The sequence below is a fragment of the Xenopus laevis genome, chromosome 9_10L (assembly GCF_017654675.1).
Source record: "Xenopus laevis strain J_2021 chromosome 9_10L, Xenopus_laevis_v10.1, whole genome shotgun sequence".
NCBI lineage: Eukaryota > Metazoa > Chordata > Amphibia > Anura > Pipidae > Xenopus > Xenopus laevis.
The window spans coordinates 92,875,614-92,898,573 of NC_054387.1; the positions used below are offsets into that span (position 1 = coordinate 92,875,614).

At 37.7% G+C, this 22,960-nt stretch overlaps 1 long non-coding RNA gene across 3 annotated transcripts in view; it reads left to right on the plus strand.

The window, feature by feature from the left end:
* The window catches only part of LOC108701479, a 112,517-nt gene that overhangs the window by 72,966 nt on the left and 16,591 nt on the right, over nt 1-22,960 (plus strand). The window lies entirely within an intron of this gene.

Consider the following 22,960-nt stretch of genomic DNA (forward strand, 5'->3'; position numbering starts at 1 on the left):
GTGAGCTCAATCATTTGACTTGTGCTCTGAAAAACTTCAGTCTCTCTGTACTGCTGCACTGCAAGTTGTAGTTATATCATCCCCCCCCCCAACCGATCAATAAAACAGTGGGAAGGTAACAAGATAACAGCTCCCTTACAATAAAGATGGTTCAATGGTCCGAAATTCGGCGAAAAAAACTATGTAAAAAGCTGTGTAAAGTGTGTGTGTAATTTTACACCATGTGAAGGCCAGGTTTGCCATTGTTATTTTACATTGCTTCTGGTGGAAATCACTCTAAGAAAAAACAACGTAAACATTTAATGTTTTTTTTTCAGCAAAGCCTGTTGATGTGTGGTGTATTATCCTGTTACGCCAAGTAGGAGAAACAATAGCTTATCTGAAAGCTGCTCTATTTAAAAGCAGAGGATCAGGCACAATGACCTGAGATGGCTGCCTACACCAATATTACAACTAAAAAATACATAAAATGTATTGGTTCAAAAATGAAAATTTTAAATTGTAGAATGAATTCTTGGCAATGTACACAGTGTGTAATTTAGTAATAAAACACCATAATGTTAATATAGTAAATAAAATATGGCATATAATATATATTAACACAATTATTCATTTAGCAAATTACAAATGGGAAGCTGTATATATAGAACATAGGAAAGTAAAGAAACAGGGTGCAATTACATATTTAAAAAATATGCAATTGATAATTTACATAGTTACATAGTTACATAGTTAAATTGGGTTGAAAAAAGACAAAGTCCATCAAGTTCAACCCCTCCAAATGAAAACCCAGCATCCATACACACACCCCTCCCTACTTTTAATTAAATTCTATATACCCATAACTATACTAACTATAGGTATGGGTATATAGTGTTAATGCCCTTAACACTAATGCCCTTTTTTATGCAAGACAGAACTTTATTTGCTTAAGTAGCCACAGAATGACACTGCCCAGAATTAGACAACGTGTTATCTACAAAGACCCCTAGATCCTTCTCATTTAAGGAAACTCCCAACACACTGCCATTTAGTGTTTAACTTGCATTTATATTATTTTTGCCAAAGTGCATAACCTTGCATTTATCAACATTGAACCTCATTTTCCAGTTTGCTGCCCAGTTTTCCAATTTAGACAAATCACTATGGAAAAGTGGCAGCATCCTGCATGGAACCTACAGTTCTGCACAATTTAGTATCATCTGCAAAAATAGAAACAGTACTTTCAATGTCCACCTCCAGGTCATTAATAAACAAGTTAAAAAGCAAGGGACCTAGTACAGAGCCCTGCGTTACTCCACTAACAACACTGGTCCAATTAGAAAATGTTCCATTTACCACCAATCTTTGTAGTCTATCTTTTAGCCAGTTCTCTATCAGTTCTCAGGTACAAATACTATGTTCCAGGCCAACATTCCTTAATTTAACCAGTAAGATTTTGTGTGGCACTGTATCAAATGCTTTAGCAAAGTCTAAGTAAATCACATCCACTGCCATCCCAGAATCGAGGTAACCTTTTGTGTGGCACTGTATCAAATGCTTTAGCAAAGTCTAAGTAAATCCCATCCACTGCCATCCCAGAATCGAGGTCTCTACTTACCTTCTCATAAAAAGAAATTAAGTTAGTCTGGCAAGATCTATTACGCATAAAACCATGCGGGCACAAACTCATAGTATTATGATTTGCTATGAAGTCCAGTATCTTATCCTTTATTAACCCTTCGAAAAGCTTTCCTACCACTGACGTCAGACTAACTGGCCTATAGTTTTGAGGCTGAGAACGGGATCCTTTTTTGAATAGAGGCACCACATTAGCAACTCGCCAGTCTCTCTGCACTATGCCAGATCTCAATGAATCCTGAAAAATTAAGTAAAGAGGTTTGGCAATCACAGAGCTAAGCTCGCTAATTACCCTGGAATGAATACCATCTGGCCCCGGACCTTTGTTAATCTTAACATGTTCTAGTCTCTTTTGAATTTCTTCATGTGTGAGCCATGCATCATTAGTTGTATTACTAGAATTGGTACTATTAAGAAGGAAACCTTCACTTACTGGTTCCTCATTTGTGTAGACAGATGAAAAATATGAGTTCAGAATCTGCGATTTTATTTTGTTTTCATCAACCAGCTGACCTCCCTCTGATAGTAAGGGTCCCACCCCTTCCTGCTTCATATTTTTACTATTAACATATTTAAAAAATAATTTTGGATTTTTTTACTGCTTGCTGCAATATCCTTTTCTACATCAATTTTAGCTTGCCTTATAGCGTCTTTGCATGATTTATTGGCCTCCTTGTACCTTATAAATGATTCGGCTGTACCAGCTAATTTGAAAGCCTTAAAAGCACGTCTTTTCTTACCCACCTCAACACCAACGCTTCTATTGAACCAAAAAGGTTTTGCTTTGCAACGACGTTCCTTGCTTACAAGTGGAATATACTGACAAGTATATTTATTAAGCAGCATTTTAAAGACTTCCCATTTTTGTTCAGTGTTTAACCCTGTGAAAAGCATTTCCCACTTAATATGTTGCAGAGATGCCCTTATACTGTCAAAGTTTGCACGTCTGAAATTTTGTGTTTTAGGTACTCCCTTATAGAATTGCTTCTGCAACAGAATCTCAAAGGAGACCATGTTATGATCACTATTCCCTAAATGCTCACCCACACAAATGTTACAGATGAGTTCAGTATTGTTAGTTATTACAAGGTCCAAAAGAGAGTTATTCCTAGTAGGTTCTTCAACGAGCTGGAATAAAAAGTTGTCATTCAGCATATTTACAAACCTACTAGCTTTTTCTGTCTTAGCAACCCCATTACCCCAGGCAATGTCTGGATAATTGAAGTCACCCATACCAACAACTTGACCCAGCTGTGAAGCCGCTTGTATCTGCAAGAGTAGCTGGGCTTCATACTCGACAATTATAGGAGGTGGTTTATAGCATACACCAATGATAATTCTTTTTGTTACCTTTTGCCCAGTCAAAATCTCTACCCAGAGTGATTCTACACCCTCGCCAGTGGCAGCTATTGGTATTTCTTTAGCGCAGTGATCCCCAACCAGTAGCTCGTGAGCAACATGTTGCTCCCCAAAAATTGTAGGATAGGAAGGAGCATTACAATCCGCAGTCTTAGCCGCAAAATTCCTTTATTGTCACAACATGTTTCGGATCATCATGGATTCTTTTTCACTTGAAAAAGGATCCATGATGATCCGAAACATGTTGTGACAATAAAGGAATTTTGCGGCTAAGACTGCGGATTGTAATGCTCCTTCCTATCCTACAATTTTCTGAATGAGTACAAGTTTGGCCTGGCTGGTGTGGCCTAAGTAGGAAAGTGAGCTACACAGGTGGAGATCGTTTGAACAAATCTTCATTCTTGCATGTTGCTCCCCAAACCCTTGGATGTTGCTCTCAGTGGCCTCAAAGCAGGTGCTTATTTTTGAATTCCAGGCTTGGAGGCAAGTTTTGGTTGCATAAAAGCCAGATGTACTGTCAAACAGAGGCTCCTGTAGGCTGCCAGTCCACATAGGGGCTACCAATAGCCAATCACAGCCCTTATTTGGCTCCATCCAGGAACATTTTCCATGCTTGTGTTGCTCCACAACTCTTTTTAAATCTGAATGTTGCTCACGGGTGAAAAAGGTTGGGGATCCCTGTTTAGCGCATGGCTTTAATTCAGGCTTTACATATAAACACACTCCTCCACCCTTTTTAATCCCTCTGTCCCTCCTAAAAAGGGTGTAACCATTTAAATTCACATTCCAGTCACGTTTCATCCCACCAGGTCTCAGTGATACCAATTATATCATAATTTTTTAGAGCATGCAATTAATTATAGGTCTCCCATTTTACCTGACAAACTCCGTGCATTTTCCAGCATACAGCAAAGGTTACTACTTTTACTTTTGAAATTTGCATTACTTAGTGGAGAATTATATGTTAAATTAGTATTATTCTGTTTTCCTTGTAACAGAGGGACCTCCTTAGCTGGTAAACTCTATGCCCCCCTCACTCCTCCCCCATGACCCCTTACTAACCCCACTGCCCCGTCTACCCTAGCTTCCCCATAATTCTTTATCTCACCCACCCCCCCTTGCCTAGTTTAAACACTCCTCAAACCTCTTAGCCATTCTTTCCCCTAGCACCGTGGACCCCCTTCCATTGAGGTGCAAACCGTCACAACTGTATAGGTGTGCCCAGGTGTGCCCAGTGCTCTAGGAACCCAAAACCGTCCTTCCTACACCAAGACTTGAGCCACGCATTTAGCTCCCTAAACTCCCGCTGTTTTCCTAAACTTGCGCGTGGCACGGGCAAAATTTCAGAAAAGATGACATTGGAAGACCTTTCCTTGATCTTAGAGCCTAGATCCCTGAAATCACTCTTTAAGGTCTTCCATCTACCATTTATTTTGTCATTAGTACCGATATGCACTAAGATAGCTGGGTCATGCCCAGCCCCACCCAATAATTTATCTATCCGATCAATAGGGATGTCGCGGACTGTTCTGCGGCGAACTTGTTCGCGCGAACATCGGCTGTTCGCGTCCGCCGCAAGTTCGCGAACGTCGCGCGACGTTCGCCAATAGGCGTTCGCGTCAAAATCGTTCGACCATTCGGTCGCTAAAATCGAACGATTTTCGTTCGATTCGAACGAAAATCGTTCGATCGAACGATTAAAATCGTTCGATCGTTCGAATCGAACGATTTTCGGATGTTCGAAGTTCGCGAACTGTTCGCATTTTTTGCCGGTGTTCGCGAACGGCGTTCGCGAACACATTATCGGCGGTTCGCTACATCCCTACCGATCAACCACATGGCAAACTCTGGCACCAGGTAGACAGCGAACTGTTTGGTTGTAGCGATCCGGGCGACAAATGACCCTATCCACTTTCCTAATAATTGAGTCCCCTACAACCACAATCTGCTTAGGCCTGACTCTCCTCTCCTCCCCACCACTACTAGAGAAACTGGTCTCCCGAATCCAGAGTTCATACTCCCATCATCTTCACACAATCTGGCAAATTTGTTGTGATGTATAATCTCCGGATCAGCCTTCATTTTCCTTTTGCCCACCTTAGATTTTCTAACTGTCACCCAGCTAGCTGCCTCAACATCTTGCTGCTGTTCTGTTCCCCCCAAACTATCTGACCCTGCTAGGTCCTGCTCAGTGAGTAAAAGACTACTTTCAAGATTGTCAATCGACCGCAGTGTTGCAATTTGTTGCTCTAGTGCTCCAACTTGAGCTTCCAAAGTGGCAATTTGCTTACAACCACCACAGAGGTAAGCATTTTGGATCTCTTGTTCCAAATCTGCATACTTATGGCAGACTGTGCACTGAGTCAGACCTTCAATCTTGCTAGCATTCATTATCCCAGTTACAGATCAAAACAGGAAAAAATAAAAACATATAAAATAAAAATTAGGGTTTAGAACAAACTTTTGACCTGGTTTGAAACTCCTGTGTTTGTAACTCCACTTACAGATCCCCCACTTACAGAGTACACACTAGAGCAAGCTCCACTGGAGTCCCAGGGGTTCTATCTATACAGTCTGTTCAGGTGCAACTAATCAAACCCCACCCCCTCAAACGGAGGGAAAACTAACTGTAAAGTAAAACAGGTTGTGAAAAACTTGCTGTAAGCACACTAGCACACCAAACTTTGCTGTTTAGCACCCAAGACAGAAAAAACAAACCTTTAAAAAATAAAACCGCAGTAGTTAAATAAAAACCTTAATATAAAATAGCAGTTAATAACAAATACTTATCCTTTTCAGTTGATTTGTTTGCTTTAAGTTGCTTTATTCCAGTCAGCAGCCTGTTGTCAAACAGACAAATAATGACTAATTGGATATCACATTTTTTATGACAGTTACCAATAACACCAAAAGCTCTTGAGTGAAACGAAGGCGTATTCCAAAATGTCTTTTACAGTCATTTAATTTTCATAATTAGTGATAGACAATTTTAGATGCACTACAGAAATGAAGTATACTTGCCAATCATGCTTATAAAAATATCTCTTCTAACAATTTTAGGCATATAAGATATAATAAATGAGTTATGTTTTATGTACGAGGTGTAAAATAGTTTGTAATATTCTGATATTTAGTTTATCTTATGATATATGCACTAGATACATGCAATGACAGTATGCTAGAATCAACAGTAATTTCAGCCTGTTATTCACGGTCTTTAACATCTTTGCTTAGCATCTTTAATTAAATGTATATGTAAATATGTATATATGTTAATTACATCCACTTGCAGCAAAAGACTCCTGCTAACGCATAACACTCCGGGATTGTAGTCGGCAATATGTTTCATTCCAGTTCTCTCCCTAAAGATAGGTTTAGCAATAAATTGCTTGGGGCTTGAGGTTTTCCAGATAAGGGATCTTTCTGTAATTTGCCTCACCATACATTAGGTCTACTAAAAAGTCATTCTGTCTCCACTAAGGATTCATAATATATCAGCCAGAATCAAGTACAAGGTACTGTTTTATTAATACAAAGAAAAATAAATAAATTTTTTAAAAATTTAATTATTTGATTAAATGGAGTGTATAGGAGATGGCCTTCCCATAATTCTGAGCTTTCTGGATGACAGATTTCCTGATAATGGATCTGGATCCCATACCCATATAGATCTAGGCTATAAGGTAGAAATGAAAGTAAAATAAAAAACAAGCAAGGAGAAGGGAAGCAAACAATAAATACAATTATGACAGTGGAAGGAAAGAGACAGATGGAGTAAATGGTCTGAGGTTCCAGTGTCTAAGATATTCTGGTTGGCCACCAATATCATATTGTTTTCAAATTAGATTTTTTTTTAAATAAATATGTTTTAAATCTGCCTTAATAATTTAAGATCCAGAAGGTGAAAATCAGATCACAATATATAAGGCAAGTGTGTGGTGTTTAAAGGTATATTTAAAAACAACTAAAAGGGAAGTGACATTGAAAAGCAAGACATAGGCAACTTTATTCATTGTATGATCTGCAGTCACCATACTTTTATTATTCGGTTGTGCTTCTCTGCAACAATGTCACACACATCTTCAATTATCATGTACGTACACCTTAGTGAACATGGTCAGGTAAGGAGAATAACAAGAACTCTTAAAGAGAGCTGTCCAACTGAAGAACCCCAAGGCTCTCCGATAGGGATGTAGCGAACGGCGGAAAAAATGTTCGCGAACATATTCGCGAACTTGCGTCAAAAATGCGAACGGTTCGCGAACGTCGCGAACCCCATAGACTTCAATGGGAAGGCGAATTTTAAAAGCTAGAAAAGACAATTCTGGCCAGAAAAATTATTTTAAAGTTGTTTAAAGGGTGCAACGACCTGGACAGTGGCATGCCAGAGGGGGATCAAGGGCAAAAATGTATCTGAAAAATACATTGTTGACACAGCGCTGCGTTTTGTGCTGTAAAGGGCAGAAATCACACTACGTCACTCAGGTGATGTTTCTGGACACGGAATGGGAAAAAGCTCACACAGCTAGGTGGCACTTGGTTAAAGACTGGGCAAACAATGCCTGCAAGGGCAACGTATACAGTAGTGGGTACGGAATATATTATTGCTGCTGTAAAAACATCACTCAGGTGATGTTTACGGACACGGAATTATTATTGTTATTTAGACAGAATGTGAAAAAGCTCACACAGCTAGGTGGCACTTGCATACCTCCCAACTGTCCCTCTTTTGACCACTCAACCCCCTGTGCCTCTTTTGTACTGGAAAGTCCCTCTTTTCTCTGAACTGAACAGCCAGAAAAAAAACAGTTTCTAACTTAATTAGCTTTTGGCAGAGAGCTTAGAACAGCTAACAGGTGCAAATAAGATACTTTGTAACAATTTTGACTCTGGTTGGTGCTGGTAGTGGTGAACTACTAGGAGGAGCAGCACACCAGTCCCTCTTTTCTCTGAACTGAACAGCCAGAAAAAAAACAGTTTCTAACTTAATTAGCTTTTGGCAGAGAGCTCAGAACAGCTAACAGGTGCAAATAAGATACTTTGTAACAATTTTGACTCTGGTTGGTGCTGGTAGTGGTGAACTACTAGGAGGAGCAGCACACCAGTCCCACTCCCCAACACAGCTAGACTAATAGCACTGGGCTCTTATAGTAGCAAAGTAAAAAAACAAAAAAGAAAATAAAAGCAGTCCTTACAAGGACTATTGGGTTATTACAGCAGTCAGCAGATGAGATCAGAAGCAGTGCCCACAGCAGCTACATACAGAGCACTGCAGTAAAAGGTAGATTACTAGTCAGCAAAGCTAACTAACCTAAACTCACTGTCCCTCAAATCCCTGCAGAGTTCTGTCCCTACAATACAGAGCAGTATCAAGTAGATTACTAGCCAGCAAAGTTACTATCAACTGTCCCTCAAATCACTAAACAGCTCTCTCCCTACACTAGCTCTTCCAAGCACACACAGGCAGAATGAAAAAACGCTGCAGGGCTTCAGTTTATATATGGAAGGGGAGTGGTCCAGGGGGTGTGGGGGTGGTCCAGGAGGGAGAGCTTCCTGATTGGCTGCCATGTATCTGCTGCTCTGGGGTGAGAGGGCAAAAATAAGCGCCAGCTAAGGCGAACCCAAATTGGCGAACGTCGCGCGACGTTCGCGAAAATTCGGCGGACGCGAACGGTCGATGTTCGCGCGAATTAGTTCGCGGGCGAACAGTCCGCGACATCCCTGCTCTCCGAGGCATTTTTTATGGCTCCTGCCTGTTTCACGGCTCCATTAAATTTAACCTGCCATACATTCATAATGCCATACATTTGGCCCAATACATGCACACACAATACACACAGTACAGCCCTAGAAGATAAGGTTATTTGGGAGAATAGGGTTGGTAACTTGCAAAGGGTTGATTATATCTGTCTATCCAAGAGTCCTCCCAAGAGTCCCATCCTTCTACCCTTCCTCCCGATTGGACAGTTGCACACCCACAGTTAACTGAGAGGAAGATTGAGAAGCTTCAGAAAAATGTTTTGCCACAAGTAAAGTATTGGGGCATTTGACATATGAGAATATATGCTGTTTTAACAAAAAAATGGGCATTCCCCCCATAAATTAGTCCAAAATGTTGCCTGCCTTCTGTTGTTTGATATTTTTCCTACTAGTTTATGGACCACACTGAAGATCTGTGTCTCTTTCATTTACTGTCCCTCCTGTATACATGCACCTCTGTACATTCATTCTGCACCTATGTCGACATAAATATGATACAGTGCACCTGGGTTTGCACTTGACAGCCTGTCATTCATAAGGTAAATTATCCCAACAGTGCTTAATATTGCTAACAGTAAGATTTTGCAAGTGCAGACCCCATTTTCTTGCAAATAAAAAAAAATGACTGACTTTTTTTGGATATGGTGACTTCTTACACAGGCTACTGAATATCAATTATATTTTCACTACTGCCGACTAAAATTGGATTACCTGAAATTGACATTAGAAAATTCCCATCACCAGAGATACTGCTGTAGGTAATTACATATATAGGCTCTCTGTAGCAGATCTAAAGTTATCAACAATAAGAAATTCTAACGAACAAGAATTATGACAAAAAATAGCCTGTTCTTTATTGACACTGATACATGACCTTGAAGTAAATGGATTTCCACAAATTACCATTAGCTAATGATTACAAGTAAAGGCATAATGTCACTTCTGAGTTCTTAGCATTATCGAAAATGTTTAATGTAATTTTAAAGCATTGAAAACTGGGAGTGAATTCAATTACATTTAACTTACTGATATTTGCTTTACTTAAGGATATCGGTAATTTCAAGGATTGTGGAGCACAAAACACAAATAATAATTCAATATATTTAGTCTTTGGAAATGTTTAGTTAAAAATAAGAAGATACCCAGATTTTAATTTCAAAGAGAATCCATCTGCTGTGCAATTTCAAAGAACATGCATGTGTTCAGGAAGGAAGCTGTGCCACAAAGCACTTTAATCAGAAATACACGTCATGCTAGAGGACAATTTCAGCACAAACCCCTACTGCTATGGCAAATGTTGAATTGGAATATGTAAATACTATTCTTAGTAAAGCCAGTTTCCTATCTATGAATAACATTTCATCATTAATGTGTTACTAGAGGAACAGCATTTCTAAATCAGTGAAATCAGATCGTTTTAGTTTGACTATGTATATAGCTAACAATTATATTAGGAAGCTTAAGTATGATAATGCCAGAATTTACACAGACACTTCATTTACTATTAATGAGTTTGTTCACCTTTAAATTAACTCTAAGGGGCATATTTACTTAGCTCGAGTGAAGGATTCGAATGAAAAAAACTTTGAATTTCGACGTTTTTTTTGGCTACTTCGACCATCGAATTGGCTACTTCGACCACGACTTAGAATCGAACGATTCGATCTAAAAATCGTTCGACTATTCGACCAATCGATAGTCGAAGTACTGTATCTTTAAAAAAAACTTCGACCCCCTACTTCGCCACCTAAAACCTACCAAGCATCAATGTTAGCCTATGGGGAAGGTCAATATTTTTCCTAAATAACCTCCCATTCGAGTTGTGAGTACATTCTAATTTATACATAACTTCATACACATAACTTCAAAATTTGACCTTCGATAAATCTGTCCTTTACTGCTTGTTGGACCATTTTCAGGAAAAAAACACTGGTGGCACGCAGTTTCTATTACTGCAGATGACCGACTGCTTGGTCTGGTCTGGTCTGGTCTGAGTACTCCTTAGTTGGGTAAAAAAATACAGGTGGAACATAAACCACGTGTGCCATTAGCCTTACACTTTGGGGAAGATTTATATAGTGTGAAATCAGAGTTGTGAAAATTCCTGTGCTGTAACTCATAAAACAAAGTTGATAGAGGAATGTTCCACCTAATCTACTATGAACCCCCCATTTTGTTGTCCATTTCTTGTCTTCCTGCTTCTTTTCTTATGTTCTTAATATTCTACCCTTTTCTGCCTGTCATCCTTTACTTGGTTTTCTATCTGCCATGTTCTTTTCCCACCCTTACCTGACAACTTCCTTTTCAAGCCATCTTCTGATTTTTCTAAATTTATCAACATATTTTTCTATTCCCTGGTTAGTTTAATGTTCCAATAAAATTTCATTTTGGATTTTTGAATCTTTACAAAAAAAACAAACTATGGGTGCTAGGTTGTGCAAAGTGATCAATCTTTTTGTTCCAACCTGAATACATGCCACATGTGGTTTCTGATTGAAACATAACTTTCTTTTTTGAAAATTAATATGATAAGTGTTTCTTTACAAGTAGATATCCTACAATTCCTACTCAAGACAGTCGAGTCAATTGACTCCACTCTTCTTGGATCTCTGGAAGATAATCAGGCCTATGGCCTTTGGTACACTGTAGTTTTGAGGGGAATCTCACTTGCACGTTTCTGCCAGAGGAAGACTGTTTCTCATTTTTATGGGAAGTTTTATTATGTGATGACAGGATATTAACTCTTTGGTTCTCCTTGAGAGCACAATGGAAGTCAAATTGCCCTATGTGCCATAAACACACTACACTCATGCATAGGCCATATTCTCATGCAGAGGTAGGTATTTAGCCTTATAACATATGAGTTGCTGTAAGCGCATGCAGTAGTCAGCGGTGTGGTGAATTTTAGAGGAATCTGGAGGAGGTAGAGCGGTCTGCTACAAAAAAAGTGCAGTTTTTAAAAATCATTAAAAAGGAATGAAGATATAAAATGTGGAGTATATTTCATATTAAGACAAAGATTGTAATCATTATGTATCTTTTATTCAAAACAATGTTGAAGTGCTAATGAATAATAATATACATTCAATAATATTAACTGAATGATGTGTTTTGATCTTACTCTCTACAAATTTACACACATTCAAAGATTCATTATAAAAATTTCTATTCTACATTCTTCTCTCTTTTTTTGTTTTGTTTTTTTTTGTCTACAAATGATATAATACATTCTTGGAAACTGCCTGGAATAATTTTTGATATTAAGCTATCACAGCATTTCAATGTGTGCCCCTGGGTTTATGAATATTGTCCAGTCAAGTGGTAAAGATTTTCCATTTGTTTCCTCTATTGAAGTGGCAAATATAATTATGAATGGTTTCTATAGGAGTGAAATACAAAATACTGCCATGCAGTTATTTGCCAAAACAATGCATAAATGTATATTTCTTAGTCTTAATACAGTGGCTCAGTATAAAGTGTAATGTATATAGTCCAGTTGTACAACTGTACAAAGCCTGAAACAAACCTTTCTATGCATACTATGTTACGTGTTACATGAATAAAAAGACTCCTAAGTAAAGCAAAAAGTAATGCAATTTTTAAATGAATAAAGCTGGCCATAGATGTTGAGAATTTTAAAAGATCCGATTGTCATCGTGAGACCACGATCTTCTCGGAACGATCGTATGAATTTACCGACAAAGATTTTTTGACCTGGCCGATCAATTTCCCGACAGATGTCGTCCGAAAAATCGTAAGATGTATGATCGTTCGAATCCCACTACCCGCACGATACTTTAGAAGGATTGGTCGGACTTCCCTAAAATCGGTCGTTCGGCAAGAAGAATCATCGCGTCTATGGGGAGCTTAAAAGTAAGCAGTTTTCCAATATAAATTAAACAACGCTAATGTTTTTAAAGTTATTTGGAAATATTGCTCAGCTCTCCTCAAGCCAAGATAGGGCTGTTAATTGGCTGGCTTCTGCTACATTATTTTAAATATCTGTTCCAGGGTAGTAGGAATAATATTTACAAATAACATTAAAACCATTGTACATTGTTTTCAATTAGAATGACATTTTCTTTTGCAAAATACGTGGGTTGACACCCCCTTAAGAATATCTTGGCTTTTAATTAGGAAACTAAAAACACTGAGACTCAATTAAAAATAATAAGGGCATGTGATTTCATCAACATTCATCATAATTTCAAAAATTATCCATACGATTTAAAACAAATTAAAAGTCAACTCATTAAAATTCAAAAAGGTAATATTTCCAGTACTTCTTTGAAACCTTTAGGATACTATTAGAATGTAAAGACCCCAAGATGTTCTCTTTATACATTTCCATTTAATTTTTTCATTGTACTTCCTAATACTCCCAGATTTTGAAAGCTCATTGGTCACATGAATGACGTATGTATTTCATTCACATGTTCTAAAATCCTACATATCAAAGGTCTGTTTTTCCTACATAGTAACAGCCACAGCTACAGCTAGCATCACAGATGACATGTCTAGTATTATATGTAATTAACAGACAAGTTATAACACTTTTTAAGATAACCAGCATCATTTTAAGAATGAACAATAGGCTTCCAACATTGTGGTCTCTTCTACATAGAATGGTGGTTGAATGGTATTTAGGATCAATTGGATTATTTTCTTTTAACTAGGTTATTGTCTGATAAAAATACCTATTGTCTGATAAAAATACCTGTTGGATCCTGAGAAATATATGCTGGAATTATATGAATTAGTAAAGCAAGCTAGAAATGGTGGGATTCTTCAGGATGTTGTTTGTTTCCTTTTCTTAACATGATTTCTTTTACATATTAAAGATAAAAACAACCTGGGAGTCACATAATATGTACCTGGTCACAATTTGCTATTAGTATATATTGATAGTCATCTTCAGGAGAAAGTGCTGGGCCTCCCTCATTTCTCATGGAAAGTAAATTGGTAATAAATATCTTAAATAATATGTGTTGGAATTCCAAAATGCTGTTAGTATCTCTAAGGGGCATATTTATCAAAGGTCAAAGTTAAAAAAACTTCAAACTTCGAATTCAAAAAGACCAATCGAATGGTGGTCGAAGTTTTTTGAGGTCGAAGTGGGCCTACTTCGAATCGTACGATTCAAAGTAGCACTACTTTGATTTAAAGTTTTTTTTACTTCGAACTTCGATCTCCCAAACTCCCCCAATTGCCTCCATACAGGTTCTAGAAGGTCCCCCATAGGCTAAAGCAGCACTTCGGCAGCTTTTAGGTGGCGAAGGGTCAGTCGAAGTTTTAAAGAAACAGTACTTCAAAAAAATTCGACCTTCGAATTTCAACGTTTTTTCAGCTTCGAAACGAAGTATGACTATTCCCTAGTCAAAGTACACAAAAAATAGCTCAAAATTCAAAGTTTTTCACTTCGAAACTTCACCTCGAAATTTGATAAATCTGCCCCTAAATGTACAGTCATTATTCCCCTCAATATGTGAGGGCTATTGAAGCAGTTTGCTTCATCACATGACAACATGTTTGCTTGGAAGACATAGATTTTAATTTATCACACAATTATTTTGTGGATGAGGCCACTTATTTTAACCAGTAAGTTGGAATTTTGCTATAGCTAGCCCCTTCATTCCCTTATCGGTATTGGAAACATCTTTTCAATCCATGACAAATGCCCTAAAGTTCTATTTTGGAATTGTTATACCAATTACATTTAAATAATTTAGCAGGTTCTTGGCACACATTTTTTCTAATCTCCCAGCCATTTTGTACAAAAGCCAGCACAACATTTGCAACATTAGGCTGAAAATTCTCGTTCTGACACCTACAGTGCAAGTGATCTTAATTTTAGGTTTTTGAGTAAGAGGTAAATCAGTGAGGGTTCCCTGTTACAAACAATAAAAAAATTGCATGCCTGTAAAGTGTTACATATACTGCATATTCGTTTTGTATTTTATGTGGTATGTTCAACATGATAAAGTGCTCCCTAGAAAACATTATAACATTATTCAGTTAAAAATCAAAACATATTCCTATTTTGACCAGTTTGGAGAAATATTGTATGGGAACTAGTAAGGACTTTACTAAATTTACAAATACAGGGAGTTTAACATATAAATGGTGTTTGCGTATCACGTCAGTTTTATTCTCGCCATTAATGAATAATTGATTGAATATATATGTATATTATAACACTTGATTTTAGATTTATGGCCTTTAGATATGCTTCCCATTGTATAATGCTTATAAAGTTTCTGCAGTTGATACTTGGCTGGCTAATAGTGATGGGCGAATTTGCGCCGTTTCGCTTCGCCAAAAAAATCGCGAAACGGCGCCGGCGTCTCGTTTTTGACGCCGGCGCCCGTTCTTGACGCCGGCGTCCGTTTTTTCGAAAAAATAATTTTGACGCCGACGAATTTTTGCCGTGAATTTTCGCGGGCGTTTAGCGAATTTATTCGCTGGCGGCGAAACGCGCAAATTTGCCGCAAATTTGCGCCTGGCGAATAAATTCGCCCATCACTACTGGCTAACACACAATGGGTTGTTAAAAATTAATTAAAACTTTGCATAGGGAAAGATGATTTTCTATCTTCCCCTTTGTTTTACATCATATAGCTGTCTGGTATCATAACTTGCTGTCCTGGTATCTCTGTGCATCTGTCTCTGCTCCTGAAATTATGTGTGTCAAAAGCAACTGTGAGCCAAGAACTCCCTGGTTGAAAACCATGGACCCTGTGTCTACTGGCATATTCAGGGCCGGGCCAAGGTAGTTTGGCACCCTAAGCTTCAATTAGCGCCCACCCATCGAGCATTGCCATTTCCCACCTTACCATGACAATATTTAAATAAAGAAAGCAATAAAGTGTACAATACATTAATTAATGAAACTTATTTAAATAAATATGTAATGTTAACAAAAATAAGGTAAATGTCAGAAAAACAAAACAGTAGGATAATTTGATCCTGTTAAACAAAGTGCAAATGAAGGGTTCACTTAACACCGATACTGGAATGTCCACAACATTTTACTTTTAGCACAAATCCTATGAGAATTGTGCAATAAGCTAAAACCTCCTCAGTGATGAGGTAGCCCTTCCACTGCCAGCCCTCCCATTTTTGAGGTAGCTTAATAAATAACTGCAGCGTTTTCAGCCAATCTTTCTGCCACATCCTTGTACCTGTGCCAGCAGCCATCCATCATACTGCCCCCTTGTACCTGTGCCTGCAGCCAACCATCATACCTCCCCTTGTGCCAGCAGCCATCCATCATACTGCCCCCTGTGCCAGCATCCATCATACTGCCCCTTGTGCCAGCAGCCATCCATCATACTGCCCCTTGTGCCAGCAGCCATCCATCCTACTGCCCCCTTGTGCCTGTGCCAGCAGCCATCAATGTCCCCAAGCCCCCCATCTGTACCTGTGTCAGCAGCCCAGCAAGCGTCTTCAAAGTAAGCATTAGCAAAGTACTAGTAGTAGGGAGCTGCAAAAAGCGCCCAGGGGCCCCAGCAAGCCGGTGTCTTCAGCTTACGGTTACTGCTCCCTCTAGTGCGCACAGCAGCAGGTCCTCTCTCTGCTGGGCCCCAAAATGGAAGGCACCAAGTCACGCGCCCACGGTGGGGGATTAAACAAGCTACACAGGGGGTTTAGATATGCATTTTTTTATAATTATAATGCTTTTACTAAATGCCATGGGAACTGAATTGCAAAAATGAAGAAGTGCACCCTAGGCGGTTGCCTACCTTGCCTACCCCTTGTTCCGGCCCTGGGCATATTCAATGACTTCCATTGCATTGGTACCTACTCTAACCTGTGCTGGATCATAATGTTCTCTGCTCCTGTCCTAGTTAATGAAATTCGAAATTAATGCATTGTTGTTTCCTGAAACCCTGTAAGTCACTTATTGTATGCTGTTGTCCCCCCTTCATGTTCTGACTCCCTGGTTTTGACATCTGACCTGGTACTTAGATTTTGACTATTTGTTGCTTGTCCTGTGCCTGTTTTTGGACTTGTCTTGCTTGCCCAGACCAATTACCTGTTTCTTGAGCTTTTTTCTGCCTGCTGCTTATACACATTCTTGTGTTGCTTTGTTTTCAATTTTCATTTATTAAATATTTTTTGTTTAAACACAGTTCTTTTTGAGCCTCATTATGTTTGCTAGTGGTTATGCAGCATATAGGCTTCTATCGAATAATTCAGTGGACAGCTCTGATACTGTGAGATGAATTGAGAAAAGCATTTAAAAGTGGAGGGAGTAGGCAAAAAGGAAATATAGTAGGGGAAAAGAGAGTAATAAAAGCACTTCAGAGAAGAGGTAAAACATTTGAAAATATTTTTTGTACTGGGGAAGTGGATTGGGGAAAAGGGAACAGAAGGACAGTAATTTTAGTTTTTAACTAGTGGTTGTTCTGGCACTTATAATTGAAATCCAAAATAGAAGATTGTTGGTGGTCTGTACAATTGGATAAAGTTGTGTGTTCTACACAGCACTATAAGTTGCTCTGTGCTTACAACTCCACTGTGCCAGTAAATCAAAAAACAAAAAAGGAAGAAGAACTCCGGCAGAGTAACTGTAAAACTTTTATTCCAGATAGTGGTTCCATGACATGTTTCGGGTCAATACCCTTTATCAAGTGTACAAAGACCATTATCATGTGCTCGTATTTATACCTAAAAGTTACCTTCAACCCAATTAAGCCTAGAGTATTCTGGCTATTCAATTAAATTAGACCTCATTAGGCCTAGAGTAGATCTGCAAACATATTCAGGGTGAAACATATCCATAGATATTGCAATGGAGGGGAATAAGTGATAAGTAATAAGTGTTTATCCATTGTGACACAATATTGCAATGTATCCAAATAGAAAAAGAAGAAGTCCATAATAACAAGTCCATAATCAATTGTAAGTTCAAATTCCTTTGAAAAAAACATGGGGAAATTCTCCAAAACAAAGTCCAAATAAGTCCACACTTATGGCTGGCAATTATCCCAACATTTGCCAAGTGCTACAACAAGTATTGTCCAGCACCCTTCACGGGTTCCACAAAACGTGAATCGGTAAGCTCCAACTCCTGCTACAAATTCTCTTATAACCTGTGTGCTGCTCAACGTTAATAGTTATTGCCCCCGGTGCCTCTCGCTCCAGACCTCTCACTTCAATTACGGAGTTGGCATGATTTGCTTGAACTCCCCACACAGGAAACACAAATATATTTTTAGTCAGCATAAAGTGAGTCTTAACCCATGCACGCTGTGACCCGGGTGCTGCCGCCCTGAGTCAGTCACTAGGAGGAACATCACCAATACACCAATCATTAGCGCAGTGCACTCCTGGGCCTTTCCAAGAGATTGCAGGTAAAAAGTAATTTAACATATTTTAACATCCAATTAATTACAAGTAGCGTCTGAGGTCTGCCGTGTTTCGTGTTTGTACACTTACCCCAACCTGGAATAAAAGTTTTGAAGTTACTCTGCTGGAGTTCTTCTTCCTTTTTTGATTTACTGGTTGTTTTGGCACTGACTGATGAAATTTGATATTTCCATTTCTGTGAATATTATCATAAATGTATCTCTATTTTAGACTGCAAGCATACTTCTTTGCATGGTCAGTCTCTACACTACTGATTTACATTCTACTCTTAACATCTTTTTCAGTTCAAGTCCAGTTATTGACAATCCTTGTGTAAACCTGTTTGGCCTGAGTTTTGCCTGTGTCTTGATGCCTTAAATTGCCTTAGCCGTCTCCTCACTGAGCTCTTATTGCCATGGACTGCAGCACACTCTGGTTAACAACACATGACCTTTTGTTTTACTATAGGTGCATGGTGACCTGTTTCTATACAGGCTGCATCACTGCCATATACTCCCAACCCATACCAGGCAACTGGTATTTTATGGAGATAAGTTATTATTATTAGATAATAAGCAGGGAGACAATGCATTTATTTTACTAATGTAAGAGAAAGTGGTACATGGTTGATAGAAACATTTGATCCCCCTGCTACAAATAGCATTTGTCAAAATGACCTCTACATATGCCACAATTAAAAGTTTACATTTTATTTGTATTGGCGTTTGTTATTTATGTTCTTTGCTTTACACTGCTTGAGTGCCAATTATAATGTATCATCTCTTATGTAAGGATATGATGGAGTAGAAGTAAAAGACCCACACATAAAATAATTGGTGGCTGTTTTCATGAATCATTTTCTTCAAATGAATTATCAGCACTCATTTGAATCACCATTACAACAAAAAATGTTTTGATTTGGCTCAGATACATTTGTTTGTGTGTGTCTATGTGTGTACGGAGAGCAATCTATACTATAGGTATCCATGGAAACAGCCCAATTAAGTTAAGATCCTGCATTTGTGATTTTAAATGGTAGAGACAATATAGAAGCAATATATTAACTAATAAATGAATACTGCAATAATACATTTAGATTTCATGTAATTTCTAATATGCTCGTGTATCTTCCATTTGATAGAATCAAAATTCAAGTAAGTTAGGGATACCTGACTTTCTTCAGGGTTGTGTAGTAGTTATTAAAACAATATAAATGATAAAACAACTAATAATAGTTTGAAATTTTTATCACTTACAGCAAAATAAAACAACTAATAATAGTTTGAAATTTTTATCACTTACAGCAAAATACAAACTTTCCTGGCTTATGAAAAAGTGTGATGTTCTGGTCATTTGAGGGCCCAAAATGTATTAATTAAAATCTATGTTATGACTTATCAATGAGCGATATTGCATTCTGGTTTGACCATAGGGTTGCCAAATTTTTAAAATAATATCACTGCCCATGCTGCGCTGGACAGGCGCACTGATGACTTAGGTGGTGGGCAGTTGATGAAAACGAGCATACTACACAAATGTGTGCTGCAATAACATAAAGGGGTGAGTCATGGAGGTTGATTCTGCACAATACTTGCTGAGAAGGAGTATGGTTGCTCTAGATATGGGGTTCAATCAGGCTTAAATTGCAAGGTCATGGGAGGAACAAGCATGTAACATTTCCTGCCAAGTACATGGTAAATTTTGAATATCAGCCAGGCCAGCAAAAACAGGTGGATTGTCAACCATATTTTATTAACCATCAAGTGATTAATAATATAATACTCTCCAGTAAATGTGCCAATTAAGGCTAAGCATATTATGGCAGCTATTCCTTTTTCCAAGCCATATTCCATTGCTTTTTCATCAAATTTAAAATTGAAACACCTTGATAACAGCCATTTAAAAGCTCTTTCTTTGCTCAAAATTGTCCTATAATTATGTGTGTTTGTACATATGGATTGGCTTACTGAACACTAAAAAAATATAACATGTTTTTCAGAAAGTTATTGATTTTATGTACAAACTATCCCCTTGGAATATATGATACCAGATTATATTTATTGCATTGGACTCAAAGCTTGCAGTATGCAAAAGGATCACAATAAGTTAAATATTTCTGAACTTTGTTTTAGTGGAAACACTTCATATTTTGAAAAAAACACTCAGGGAATTATTTATCAAGGTCCGTATTTATCTCAATATCAGCTGCTACAAACTCCGATCTAACCCGCTCGGGATTTTAACACTTATTTATTATTACATTTTCCCGCAAATTAGCTTTGCGGGAAAAGCTTCGATTTTCACTATTTTTTCGTGAATTTTTCTTGAAATCTCCAAATTTTTCAGAGTTTTCACCAGAAAGCTCAGAAAACATTGTGAAATTGCCCAAAATCAATGGGACTGTTCCCATTGACTTTGATGCAACCGCGACAGGTTTGAGATTCGTTTTTTGTTCTTGAATTTTTCGGATTTTGGGTATTCAGAGCTTAGTAAATAACCCCCTTAGTAGAAACAGAGGGATAATTATAATATCAAAGCATATTTATAATGTATGTACAAATACCAAGAAATTAATACATGAAATATATAATTGAGACACCACACTGCCTTTTTATCATAGAAAATAACCCTAGAAAAAAATAATATTGAGAAAATGGTATTTAGAGTAAAATAATGCTGGGTGAAGGTAAGCAGAAAAACGAACTCTGAAACTGTTGTTTGTCTTCTTTCACCAGCTAAAGACAATCATTAAGTACAGGGTTCTCTTGCGGAGTGCAATTTTGCACCACTAAATGTTCTAGCACTTGTTCATGTTACTAGGGTAAATGATACCTCAGATACCCCCATATTTAACTTTATAATCAAAATTAGTTTTAGGGCAAGCAGCCTTTTAGCCATAAAAAAATGCTTTGTTCAAATTGCCTAAAAGTTTGCGATCTTGAAAAAAAGAGAAAAACCCACACAATACCACTGCAATGCAAATTGTTTTTTTAATATGGTGATCTCTTTCCATTATTATGGCTATAATGTCATCATACAGCAATTCAACTCATTCTAGAAGGAATCAATGCCAATAGTAAATCTATATTTCAAATGGCATTGGTTATTTTGATGGAAGTTAATGTTGGGTTACTATAGATTTTACAAAGTCTTGCTTTCAGCCTTAAATATTGAAAATGAACATTGCACTTTTATCAATAACTGCTAAAGAAGGCAGTTCCAAGGGAAGAACTTTAAAGTTAAACAGACATTATCATAATCATAAATAAACAATATGAAAATATTCTTTAAGATTCAAAAACACGACCATTTAATAAAATAATACATGGCTGCTGGGAAATTATATAAGTCGTTCATGTTTCTGTTTAAATTGTGAGCACTGCTATGGAATCCATACACATATTTTAGCTAATTCATGCAAAAAAAAAAAAATAACTGTGGTATTCAAAGTCTCATTTCTTTTTTGTCCCTGTATTTGTAAAAGAAATCTTTATGTACACTTTGTGTATATATATATATATATATATATATATATATATATATATATATATATATATACATACATAAACATGTGAGAAAGACACATTCATATAAAAATAGAAGACAGCAGAGACAATTAATGCTATCAGCTCTTCTTCTAGATAAGACTGCACATATTGTACCTGAACATTGGAAATATTAAAATGAGTTTCAGTTGTCTCCACTATATCCCCTATTAAAGACCAAACATGTCAACCTTGTAGAAAATATGTCAGGGGGATTACCGAGATGATTGTGTTAGCTTTATGCTCCATATTAAAATATGAAAGCAATTACCTGAAAATAAAGAAACAAGCATAGATTTTAAGTAGAACATAACTGAAATTCTAAGTATAAAAATACTGTGCCTCATTACTTAACAGAGACAAGTGCAAAAATAGTTGCCTTTTTTTCCTCAAGGGTGCAGTATTTCCCCCAGAATGCCAAGGTTATTATGCTTATGCAAACATTCAAAAGTTTGGGAAAAAAATGTATATGGTGCTGGCCTCTCCCACCACCAGCTGTAAGTACTGAGAAAAAATAGAATGCGAATACCTTAGTCGAAAATGGGGGGTTCCCTATATCCATTAAGTGCTCTGGACACACAGGTCACGATCAAACGTTTCGGGACATCAACTGCCCTTCCTCAAGTGATCAAGGTTATTATGCTTGTCAGTTTGCAACAATATTGTGGGCAAGTTTGCAAAATATTTAATTTAAATAAAATTGAATCAAGTGGTGTAACTATGGGGGCCCCCCACAAATTATTTTCACAGGTCCCTCAAACCCCACACCCTGCCAAAATCACAGGTGACCTCCAGAGAGCTCAAAATTGTAAGCAGGCTGCTCCCCATGGCCACCTTTGTAGTTACACCACTGGTTGTATCTGCTTTATTGTAGGAGTTACTTGGGTAGGTAGGGATGTTCACTGTAAAGTATAGGGCACTCCTTTGTAGGGTCACCATTATAATGCACTAAGGGGCAGATTCATTAAGGGTCGAATTTCGAAGTTAAAAATACTTCGAAATTCGACCCTCGAATTGAAATCCTTCGACTTCGAATATCGAAGTCGAAGGATTTAGCGCTAATCCTGCGATCGAAGGATTTTTCGTTCGATCGAACGATTAAATCCTTCGAATCGAACGTTTCGAACGATTTTAATCCAACGATCGAAGGAAAATCCTTCGATCAAAAAAAGGTTAGCAAACCTATGGGGACCTTCCCCATAGGCTAACATTGACTTCGGTAGGTTTTATCTGCCGAAGTAGGGGGTCGAAGTTTTTTTTAAAGGGAAAGTACTTCGACTATCGAATGGTCGAATAGTCGAACGATTTTTACTTCGATTCGTTCG